Raw genomic sequence first — 12,248 nt, 5'->3', positions numbered from 1 at the left:
TATGCTAAATTTAAACCTATTTTTAGGGCATTTTGGGGCCTCTAATATCCTCAAAATTAATTTTAAATCTTTCATCGCACCCTCCAAAAACAAAAACTTTAATATCTTCAAAACTAGCTATGATCTTGTGACAAACATTTACTGGCATACTTATCTAGCCAACTAGAAGCTTTGGAGAGAACTTCACACTATTTCATGCTCAAATGAAAAATTACTATAAATAGTAACCTTATGTAAATGCAAGGTTGAGACACCATTTTCCCAACATTCTCTCACTTGATGAACACCATGCAAGATCAAAGGGAGTATCAACACAATAATTCAATTACTAGAGGCCATGAGTCCTATAGACTCCAAACACCATATGAACTTATCTATGCTCACAACCTTAGTTAAATAATTTGCAACATTCATCAAAGTCTCTACCTTAACCAGCTTCACCCTTCCATCTTCGATCATATCTCTAACAAAATGATATTTAACATCAATGTGCTTGGTTTGGGTATGAAATGTCGGGTTCTTAGCTAGGAAGATCACACTCTGACTATCACAATAAACTATCACTGCACCTTGTTTTATTCTAATATTTGAACACAGTCTTATAAGACAAATGGCTTCTTTATCAGCATTATTAGCTACCATTTACTCTTCTTTCATAGTGGACAAAGCAACCACAACCCGCCGCTTACTCATCCAACTAATTGTACCACTAAATAAAGTAAGCACATAAGAACTCGTGGATCTTTTGTTATCAATATTACCTGCCTAGTCTGAATCCACATAACCATGAATATCAAGGGAAATCACATCTCCAGCCAAATTACCATGATAACACAAAGAATACTCTATGGTACCCTTTAAATATCTGAAGACTCTTTTGACTACACCCTAATGAACTCTATTAGGATTAGACATATATCTGGAAAAAACTCCCACTACTTGGGAAATATCTGACCATCTAGTATAGACCATAGCATACATAAAACTTCTGACTACAGTGTGGTAGGACACTTTGCTCATTTCTTCCATCTCTGATGAAGATGTATGAAAATCTAAAATAGATAATTTTGTTCCAACTGTGAAGGGAACACATAATGGTCTACAATCTTGCATGTTGAACCTTTGTAATACTGAATCCACATACTTACTCTAGCCTAGCCATAGCTTTTTGTTTACTCTATCTTTTCTATTTTCCATCCCAAGAATCTATTTAGCTGTACGAAGATCTTTCATTTCAAATTTAGCATCAAGTTGAGACTTTAGTTCTAAAATCATACCTCTCCCTTTACCAATGAATAACATATCATCAACATATAATGCAATGTATAGGAAATGAGCACCATTAGATTTATAAAAAACATAGTGATCTGGTTTAGAATGCTCAAATTCCAAACTCAACACATATGTATCAAATTTTTGGTACCACATCTTAGGACTCTGTTTGAGGCCATACAAAGATTTCTTCAATTTATATACCAAATTACTTTTACCTTTTACCACATAGTTCTTTGGCTGTGTCATATATATATCCTCCTCCAAATCTCCATGAAGGAGAGCATTTTTCACATCTATTTCCTCAACCCCTAAATCATAAGCAACAACAATAGAAATAAAAAATCTAATGGATGTCATTTTTGCAATAGGAGAAAATATCTCACCATAATCAACACCCTCAATCTGAGAGTAGCCTTTTACAACCAAACTTACTTTATGCTTCTCAATGTTTCCATCTGAACCAATCTTTTTCTTGAACACCCATTTGCAACCAATAGGCAACTGCCCTTTGGGCAATGGTACAAGATCCCACATATCATTCTTTTTCAAAGTTTCCATTTCTTCTTCCATAGAAAACTTCCAAGATTCTACATCATTCATACCTAATGCCTCTTCTACAGATCTAGTTTCATCTGTATTAATATTCAAAGCAAAAATACATCCCCAACCATGAAGTGAATATCTTTTAGGTGGTTGTCTATGTCTTTTAGAACTATGAACAAGTTGAGTTGAAAGTTCTTCCTCATCTTCTGAAGATTCAGAGCTAGATGAGATCTCCTCAACTTCTTGCCTATCAAGTGGTCTCGATTCAACTCTTTTAGGCATAGAAGGGAATTGAATCACATCTTCCTATTTAGTCTATTATGACTGCATTGTAACAGAAAGAGACTTAATTTATCTAAAAATAAAACTTCTACTATGAATTACCTTTTTCTTTCATACCATAACTGTAACCGATGAAGATACATTTCACAACCTTGTTGCCCAAATTTGTTCACTTCTCCTTTGGCACATGTGCATATGCCTCACAACTAAAAGCTCTAAGATGTCTCAATGAAGGCTTGTGACTTGACCATGCTTCCATAGGTATTTTATCAACATGAGATTATATAGGAGACTTGTTAATCAGGTAGCAAACAACGACAATAACTTTAGGCCAAAAAATTTGTTGTAGACTAGCACCACTCATCATACTCCTAGCCTTCTCCATCATTTTCCTGTTCATTCTTTCTACAACTCCATTTTTCTATGGAGAATAAGGATTTGTCTTCTATTTGTTAATGCAATAGTCTTTACAAAATCTATCAAAATCATTAGAGCAAAATTTACTGCCATTATCAATCCTCAAACGATTAATTTTCTTTCTAGTTTGCAACTCAACCATTTCTTTAAATTCTTTAAAATGATTGAAAAATTCAGATTTACTCTTTAGAAAGTATACAAATTTCCTACTAAAATAATCAATAATTGAAACATAACATGTGGATTTTCCAATTGAAGGAACATTTACAAGACCAAACACATCAGAATGAATAAGATCCAAAACACCACAAGATTTATGAGAACGCGAGTAAAATTGAATGCGGTTTTGTTTTCCATGAATGCAATAAGCACATAAAATAATGTAAAGATTACAATCATTCAAATCTTCAGCAAGATTTTTATTTTTCAAGGTCCTCAAGCCCTTTTCTCCAATGTGGCCATGTGTCTGGTGCCATAACATAGTCTTCTCTGTAGGTAAATTTTCTTCAAAAGAAAGAGCACCCTTAGGTACCCAAAAGCCATGTCCATCCGCTGAAGGTGAAACACTCAAATCTTCCAATGAAGTATCCACAAATTTGCTTTTTACAAAAGTGTTATTACAATCATCAATGTGTGCATTTAACTTATACAAAGTGTCAAACCTAAAACCTATAACAATCACCATACATCCCTTAATCATCTTATATCTTGCATCAGAAAAGATTACCTACACACCCACATCTATTAGTTTTCTCACAGATAAAAAAGTTCATTTTAATCTAGGGATATGCAACACAATGCTAATCCTTTTTATTATACCATTAGGAAAAATGATCCTAAATTTACCTCGACCAACAATGTCTAAATGTGAATCATCACCCAAGTACACCTTGCCTCCATTAAATTCTTCATATTCAGAAGACTAATTTTTATTGGAAGTCATATGAAAAGATGCACGCGATTCAATTAACCATGCATCATTACCTGCATGAGTAGCCAAAGCTACAATGAATACATCACCATCTTCCTTCTCAGACTCAAAATTAGAATCAAAATTCTTCTTTTTCTTCTTCTTTTCTTCTTTGTAGTCCTTACGAATGTGACTTGAATTACTAAAATTCCAATAAATGACTTTTCACTTTCCAAGAGATTTCAATCTCCCTTTGGATTTGGACTTATTGTGGTTCTCATTCTTCTTGCCTTTTTCCTTAGGTCTTCCACAAATAGTTAGGGCTTCCTTCGAACTGATGGATACCTTCCTCTGCATGTCTTGACCAAGTAGGATGCCCACCACATCTTTAGACTTCAAAATAACATAAGTACTACCGATAGCCATAACAAGAGATTCCCACAAATTAGGCAAAGAACAAACAAGATCTAGCATTTCTCTTCTTCATTCATCTTAATACCAACAGATACCAATTGAGCCACCAACATATTAAATGCTTCTAGGTGATTTGCAATTCATCCACCCTTTTCCATTTTCAAGTAATACAATTTCTTCCTAAAGAAAATTGATTTAATTTAAAGATTTTGCTTGATACATCTCTCCAAGCTTAGTCAATAACTTGTCTGTAGAGTTCTCTTCATGGATATTGATTAAAATAGAGTCTACCAAGCACAATCTGATTCGATAATTGGCTTTTTGGTCCATAACACCATACTGAGAAACACCAGTAAGATCTAAGGGTTTTGAGACATATTCATCAACATCCCACAGATCTTGATCTATTAGCAGAACTTCCATCTTCAACTTCCACATCTCAAAATTACTACAATTAAATTTCTCCACCTGTATTCTCCCCAACGAACTCTCTATTTGAAAATTCTTGCAACAAGATAAAAAAAGTATCTTCTATACAAGCTCCCACTTAAGTCTGGATTAATTAAAAAAAACCCAACAACCCACAAATAAAACCAAAGGTGATCAGGCTTTGATACCACTTGTAAGGAAGTTAAGTAGTGGAACAACTTCCTACACTAATCTTGAGAGGAGGGTAATGCAAATTTTTTTACAGATAATTATAGCAGTTATAGAAACTTAACAAAAATAAACAAAAATCACATGCATACCACAATACAACAACCCAATGATTTACGTGGGGAAAATCCTTTCGGGAGAAAAACCCCACACTCCAAAAGTGGCTCAATATATTATTCAACAATCAATAATAGATTACAATATAATTGCAAATAAACATCTTCATAGGAGTACCACTAATCAAATATTCAGAGGTAACTCAATAGCCATAATACTCTTACACAACCTCTATCTCTCAATAGCCATAATACTCTTACACAACCTCTATCTCACACACCTCATATATAGGAGATACAATACAAGAAAGTGTCAAATGATATTACAAAACCATGGGCTAAAACTACCCAATAAAGTAGAGCTGACCTTATCTACATTTTAGATTCCCTATGACATGTCAAAACAAACATCAACACATATTCCTCACTTTTACAACTCATTTATGTGTTCGATGAAATTTATATTTCCTATTTCAAGAGTCCAAACTTCTGGAGGCCATAACTTGTGAATCGTATGTTTGATTGACGAACCATTTGAAGTGCTGAAAAGCTCACGAAGTGCTCTATCACCTCATTAAAGTCTATGCCATTTATGCCAACTTTTTAGGGCATTTCAAAGCCTATAAATTCCTCAAAATTAATTTTAAACCTTTCATCGCACCCTCCAAAAATGAAAAATTTAATATCTTCAAAAATAGCTATGATCTTACGATGAAAATTTACCAACATGCTTATCTAACCAACTTGAAGCTTCAAGGAAAATTTTGCACCATTTTGTGCTCAAATAAAAACCTACTATAAATAGTAACCTCATGTAAATGAAAGGTTGAGACACCATTTTCCCAACAAAAAAATTAAAATCAAATAACATTCAAATAGGGTATCAAACCCTACCTTGAATCCTATGAAAATAAGGAAAGAGAAGGATAATGAAGGATGAAGATGGCACACAATCAATCCCATGAACAATAATGAGTTCAAACTAGAAAAGAAGAAATTTGTAGCAAGACAAAGTCCAACCAATCCTCATTCTATCACACAAAACCAAGAACCAAAAAACTAAAAAGGTAAGAAAATCCTTGCAAAAACCCTCTCCAAATCAGTTCCAAAGATCCTCTAAATAACTCCTAAAATTCCAGCTACCCCCCTCACAAAAACCAAAAAAATAAATAATAATATCCTTCCTAAAAACTTCTACGAGAATACCACAACCACCCAATAAGAAAACTATTTAAATCCAACAAAATAAATCAATTAATTAAACTCATATACTCAACCAACTCCCACCAAAAGAATAATAATAGATAAATAATATTTAGTACCACCCAAAATATAATTATGCAAGTGAAAAGCTTACAAATAATTACTCCACACAAAAAAATATTAACACATACCATAACTACTCATAAATTACACAAAATGAGGTCAAATATTATAATATTAATATTAATAATTTATATTACATTGAAAGGGTGATAAAATAAAAAATAATATTAAGAGTAATAATAATAGGAATATGGATGGGGAAAATATTTATATCATAAATAATGTTACTAATAAACATAAATATAATTAATTACATAAAATATAAATGCACAAAACATAGCTAAGATCAAAACATCAAAGACTCCACAACCAAAGTTGATTGGCTTAGGGATACAAACATTACCTTCTTGGCAATCTAAATAGGTGAGCTTGAGACCAAGGTTATTGCCCTAATTCAAGACAATGGCTATCTCCATGTGCCACCATCGTTGATTGCTCAACTTGGCCTTAATGCTATCTCCATGTGCCACCATCGTTGATTGATTCCACATGCTCAGACTTGTGAAGCCAGGTGAAGTTGATGCTTGGTATTTGCATCAACTAACACAAAACACATGCATAATAGATATATCCATATATACATATGATATATAACATTAGTTATCATATTCAATCCTCAAATAGAACCACCTGAGCATATGTTGGCACATCAAAATCCATCATAACCTAATTGTGTCTTGAAACATATATCCATAATGCATAAGCAACCTTCAATAAATCAACTGAGTATATCTACTTTTAATAGACAACATACCACTAAGGGCAACATAAATCCATAGAAACATAATAAAGAAACAAACATAGAAGGTGCCACCCTAGATCATAGTTTATTTCCTAAAAGAGATCATAAGACACATATGTATATATGTATGTACATATGTACATACATATATATGTATGTATATGTACATATGTACATACATGTGTGTATATATATATATATATGTATATGTATGTATACATACATACATACATACATACATACATACATACATATATACATATATATATATATATATATATATATATACGTATACATATACATATACATATACATATATATAGATATATACATATATGTATGTATGTATGTATGTATGTATGTATGTATACATACATATACATACATATGTGTGTGTGTGTGTGTGTGTGTGTGTGTGTGTGTGTGTGTGTGTGTGTGTGTGTGTGTGTGTGTATGTGTGTGTGATAACACAATGATGAACAGTGAGTACCAAAATGGTACTGTGATAACACAATGATGAACAGTGAGTACCAAAACGGTACTGAGAGGGGAGGGGGGCTGAATCAGTACAGGTACAAAAACTTTTTCTGAACCGGTTTGACTGCAAACAGTGAACTTGACTGGGAATCACTAACACCGGTCATAAACCAAAATACTACCGGTTAAGCACACTAAGACTGTGAAAGATATAAACCGGAAACACTTATCTTACCACACAAACTACACCCTCGTTTCTACATTATCCTTGTGCATAAACATACATTCTATCATCAGAAATATAAAATCATGCTAGATCAACATGATTCACTGCTTGACAGAAAACAACATAGCATCACATGAAAAAGACATCACATATGACACACATATTTTTCACGTGGAAACTCAACTGGGAAAAACCACGGTGGGGATGAATACCCACAAGTTGTTTTTGAACTCTTTAGAAGTCCGCTCTGTTAGAAGCCTAGTTTGGTTAAAGACTGTTACAATAGGTTCTGTTAGGAATTGATCCTATTAGGGATCACCCAGTTAAGGGATGGCTAGAATAAGGGTTAAACCCTATTAAGAGTTACCTTGTTAGAGGATTTTATGAACTCAATGGCTTTGAGTCACCCTATTAAAGGATTTACAATAAGCTGGTTAAAGCTTCCCTGTTAAGGGATTTTCCAACTGTTGAAGTGATTAGAGATCAACAAGTATTACAATGATCTGGTAATAGCACTCAATGCCAATGCAGACCCGCTTTAGTTCCTTTCTTCTACATACACACTTTCCAGGTATCTACCCTCTTATCTGGTCTGACAAGAATCATGTATCTTTGCACATAGATACACACACAACATTTGCCAACAACTTCAACATGAAACACAACACCGACCTTATAGGAAATAGATAGGTCAGTAACATAAACCCTAAACCCTAAACATTTAGGTTGAGCAATTCAGTCGGTTCAATCCTGACCATTGAACACTTTGCATTTGAATACAATGGTCTTGAATAGATCTCAAGACATTCTCCATTGTTCGTTCTTCACCGCTTCTTGGAGGCGATAACCCATCACACGTTCTCCACTGTTTGTAGAGACTTCACACATTCCTGAGGTAGATAGGATCAATCTCCTTCATGTAAGATCCTTCACGTTCATGAGACTGATGTGGCAACATGATCTGATCTCCATTACAATGCTAACTGATCACGCAATGCCATCGGTTGAATCACACAGGCTCGGAACACTTCAACTAGAAACCCTGAATTTGAGACTACCAACTGGTAGTCATACCATATTAAACCTTGATAGAAAATATTCAATATACCGGTTCACTTGGAAAAACGTACCACTTCACCTTTAGCACATATACCAGTTCTTATCATTATACCGGTTCACTTTGCCAGCTACTTAACTTCAATAAACCTGTTCACTTTTCATCATATTACCGGTTCTCTTTCAACATATTACCGGTTCTCTTTTAGCATATTACCGGTTCTCTCTTGAGCATATTAACGGTTCATTCTTTTAGCATATTGACATCAATAACAACACAATATCATCATGTCAACATATTCTGCACATATGCCAATAATCTCCCCCTTTGGCATTGATGGCAATATACAAAGATATCTCTCTTTCTGCATCACATCTTCTCCTTAATACTGCAGATATCTTTTCCACTTCACATATTCTCCCCCTTTGACAACAATGCCAAAGTGGAGGCACAAGCTTCCCTATTCCACTATGCTACTCCCCTTGAGGAGTAGCATCCTTCAACACATCAATCTTGAAAATATATAGCAAAGTAAGATCTGACTGATGTGGAGCACAAACCTTTAGATTACCTCTTGAAGGGGCAACACCCCTAATTCACTTCTCAGATAGGTAAAAGTAGCCTTTGGTAGAGGCTTGGTGAATATGTCTGCTAACTGCTCCTTACTAGAAACATGTTCCAATACCACCTCTTTGTTCTCAACCTTTTCCCTCATGAAATGATACTTGAGTTCAAAGTGCTTGGTTCTAGCATGTAAAATTGGATTCTTGGAAATGTTAATTGCACTTGTATTGTCACAAAATATACTTACCGGTTCAGATTCAGGAACTTTGAAGCCATTCAATACATGCTTCATCCAAATAGTCTGGGTGCAGTTCATAAAAGTTGCAACATACTCCACTTCTGCTGTAGACTGAGAGATACAACTCTGCTTTTTACTCATCCATGAGACCAGTCTACCACCAAGAAAGAATACACCACCGGTTGTGCTCTTCTAGTCATCCACATTACCAGTCCAATCAGCATCTGTGAACACTTTCAGATTGAAATCATCATTGTATGGATACCATAATCCATAGTCAATAGTTCCCTTCAGATATCTAAGAATCGACTTGACTGCTACCAAGTGGGATTCTCTTGGGCTTTGCTAAAATTGAGCGGTAATACCCACTGCATGTGCAATGTCTGGTCTGCTATGCACTACATAATGCAACTTACCAATCATTGATCGGTATTCATTCTCATTTACCAATGCTGAGTCATCCTCTTTTGATAGTTTACAACCGGTCACCATTGGTGTACCAACCGGTTTTCTGTCTTCCATGCCAAAGTTCTTCAAAACCTCTTTGACATACTTGGACTGAGTAATAAAGATTCCATCTTTCATTTGCTGAATCTACAGTCCAATAAAGAACTTAATCTCCCCTATGAGTGACATCTCAAACTCCTTTTTCATCTCATCTGCAAAGTCATGACTCATCTTGTCATCTCCACCAAAGATTATGTCATCAACAAATACTTCATAGATCAGAATCTGATCTCCTTCAGATTTCAAGTAGATATTGCTATCTTCACTTGTTCTTTCAAATCCAATCTTCACAAGATGGGAGTGCAAGCATTCATACCATGCTCTAGGTGCCTGCTTCAGACCATACAAATCTTTATGTAGCCTACACACTATGTCACTATCTTTTGATAGGGCAAACCCATCGGGTTGCTCTATATACACCTCATCTTCAAGTATTCCATTTAGAAATGCAAATTTTACATCCATTTGGTATACCTCGAATCCTTTAAAAGCTGCATATGCAAGAAGCATATGAACTCCTTCCAATCTTGCTACTGGAGCAAAGGTTTCTCCATAGTCTTCTCCTTCTTCTTGGGCATACCCTTTACATACTAGTCTGGCTTTGTTCCTTACCACTGTGCCATCCTCATTCAGTTTATTTCTGAAGACCCATTTGGTTTCAATGACATTTTTATGCTTCGGTCTGGGTACCAAAGACCATGTACCATTCTTCTCTATCTGATCAATTTCCTCTTCCATTGCCTTGATACAGTCTTCATCTTTATTGTAAAGTGGAAAAAATCGAACCCTAGTGGTTCTCCCCTCCCCAACTCCAAGGAGAGAGAAGGGAGAGTCACTAGGGTTGATGGTTTTCACTTAGGAGAGACTTTATATTCAAAAGAGGGGGTTAAAACCCACAAGATCCAATCCCACACAATGCAAGATTGGATCCTAAATGAGTTTCAAGGGTTAAGACATCAAGGATACCCTCTTTTGTAAAGAATGTAGATAGAAAGATTGAACTAGGAATGCATGTAAAGTAGGAAAGATTCACTTATAAATAGAGATAGGGATATGGGATGAAGCTGCGGACCTAGAATTAGCAGTGAAATGTCGAGACGGTGCTATTCTGCAAATTTGAGTGAAAGTTGACGGGACGATGGCGCTCGGCGTGCACACGGTCCTCCGAAAAATCCGCGAAACGAAGGGGGATCTGTTCGTCTCTGCACAAGGATTCCAGATCTTCAATTACAGCCGCATACCTGCAACCTACACACAGAAAAGAGAGGACGATTGGGGGGTTAGGGATGAGGGGTTTTCCTTTAGGTCAAACCCCGGTTTTGGAATTAACCAAGAAATTAGAATGCTGTAAATGTAAATGTTTGTAATGTAAACAAGTACTGATACCTTGTTGTAAGAATGTTTGTATTCTTACATGCGAAGGTGTAATGTATGTAGTATGTTGTATGTTGTAAGTGATCTCCTCTTCAATGGTTGAATCCTTGTCTTGAATGCAACACTTAGCCTTGAATGGAGACTTAGAAGGCTCAATTGCTTGAAGGAATGCTTGAATGCTTGAATGTTTGAATATTGCTTCCGCGTCTTGCTCTTGCTTATTTCCTTTTTTTGACCTCCTCAAATGGGAGAGGAAATGTAGTTTATATACTTGTCAATTAGGGCTGATAGACTGATTTTCCCGACCTTAGGCCGACCAGGAAACATTATTTTCCAATTTGCAAACTTAAAGACCCGATGCCCAAAAGAGACCGGGCCCAAAATAGGGCCAGGGACCAGGGCGCTGGGTGCCATGGTCCTGGGGGACCAGGGCGCTGGGTGCCCTAGTCCAGAAGGACCAGGGCGCTGGGCGCCATGGTCCCACCTCCCGGGACAACAGGGTGCAAGGAGGGATCAGGCTAGGGTGTGGAAAAATGCAGTTTTTGATGTTATGAACAAGTTTCGGGGTCTCCATTCAGATTCAACGTTGCACCGCCATCGTGAAGACCCAAATGCAGTCGAAATTGCAAGTGTCACAATTTTAGGACGCTACATTTATGTGCCTCTTTGAATTATTTAGGCTCAAATTCAGAGATCATACATGAGTTTTCTCTGACCTTTCTTCTTGTAAGAATTCCTGCATCTTGGTCTCCTATGATCTGCTTTGGATCATGATTGAGTTTTAGATACCTAGGTATATTCTTAATAGATTCCTCTTTCTTTTCTTCTTCATCCCCTTCTTCATGAGCATCAACATCTACCAGTGTGGGAGCACAATTACTGGTACTGGGCTGATTTGCAACCAGTTCCCAGAAGGTTACTACTGATTCATCTCCTACATGCTCTCTGCCAGTTTCCTTGGGTTTCTCAGAGTTTTCATCAACCCTAACATTGATACTTTCAACAATTCTCTGAGTCCTATTGTTGAAACATTTGAGAGCTTTTCTCTTTGTGGAATACCCTAGGAATATTCCCTCATCACATTTAGCATCAAACTTGCTCTGATGTTCACTCCTCTTGATATAACATTTGGTACCGAACACTTTGAAGTAGCTTACCACTGGTGTCTTACCGGTCCAGTACT

The sequence above is a fragment of the Cryptomeria japonica genome, chromosome 5, assembly GCF_030272615.1.
Source record: "Cryptomeria japonica chromosome 5, Sugi_1.0, whole genome shotgun sequence".
Lineage (NCBI taxonomy): Eukaryota > Viridiplantae > Streptophyta > Pinopsida > Cupressales > Cupressaceae > Cryptomeria > Cryptomeria japonica.
The sequence above is the reverse complement of the archived record's forward strand: the minus strand, read 5'-3'. Positions refer to the sequence as shown.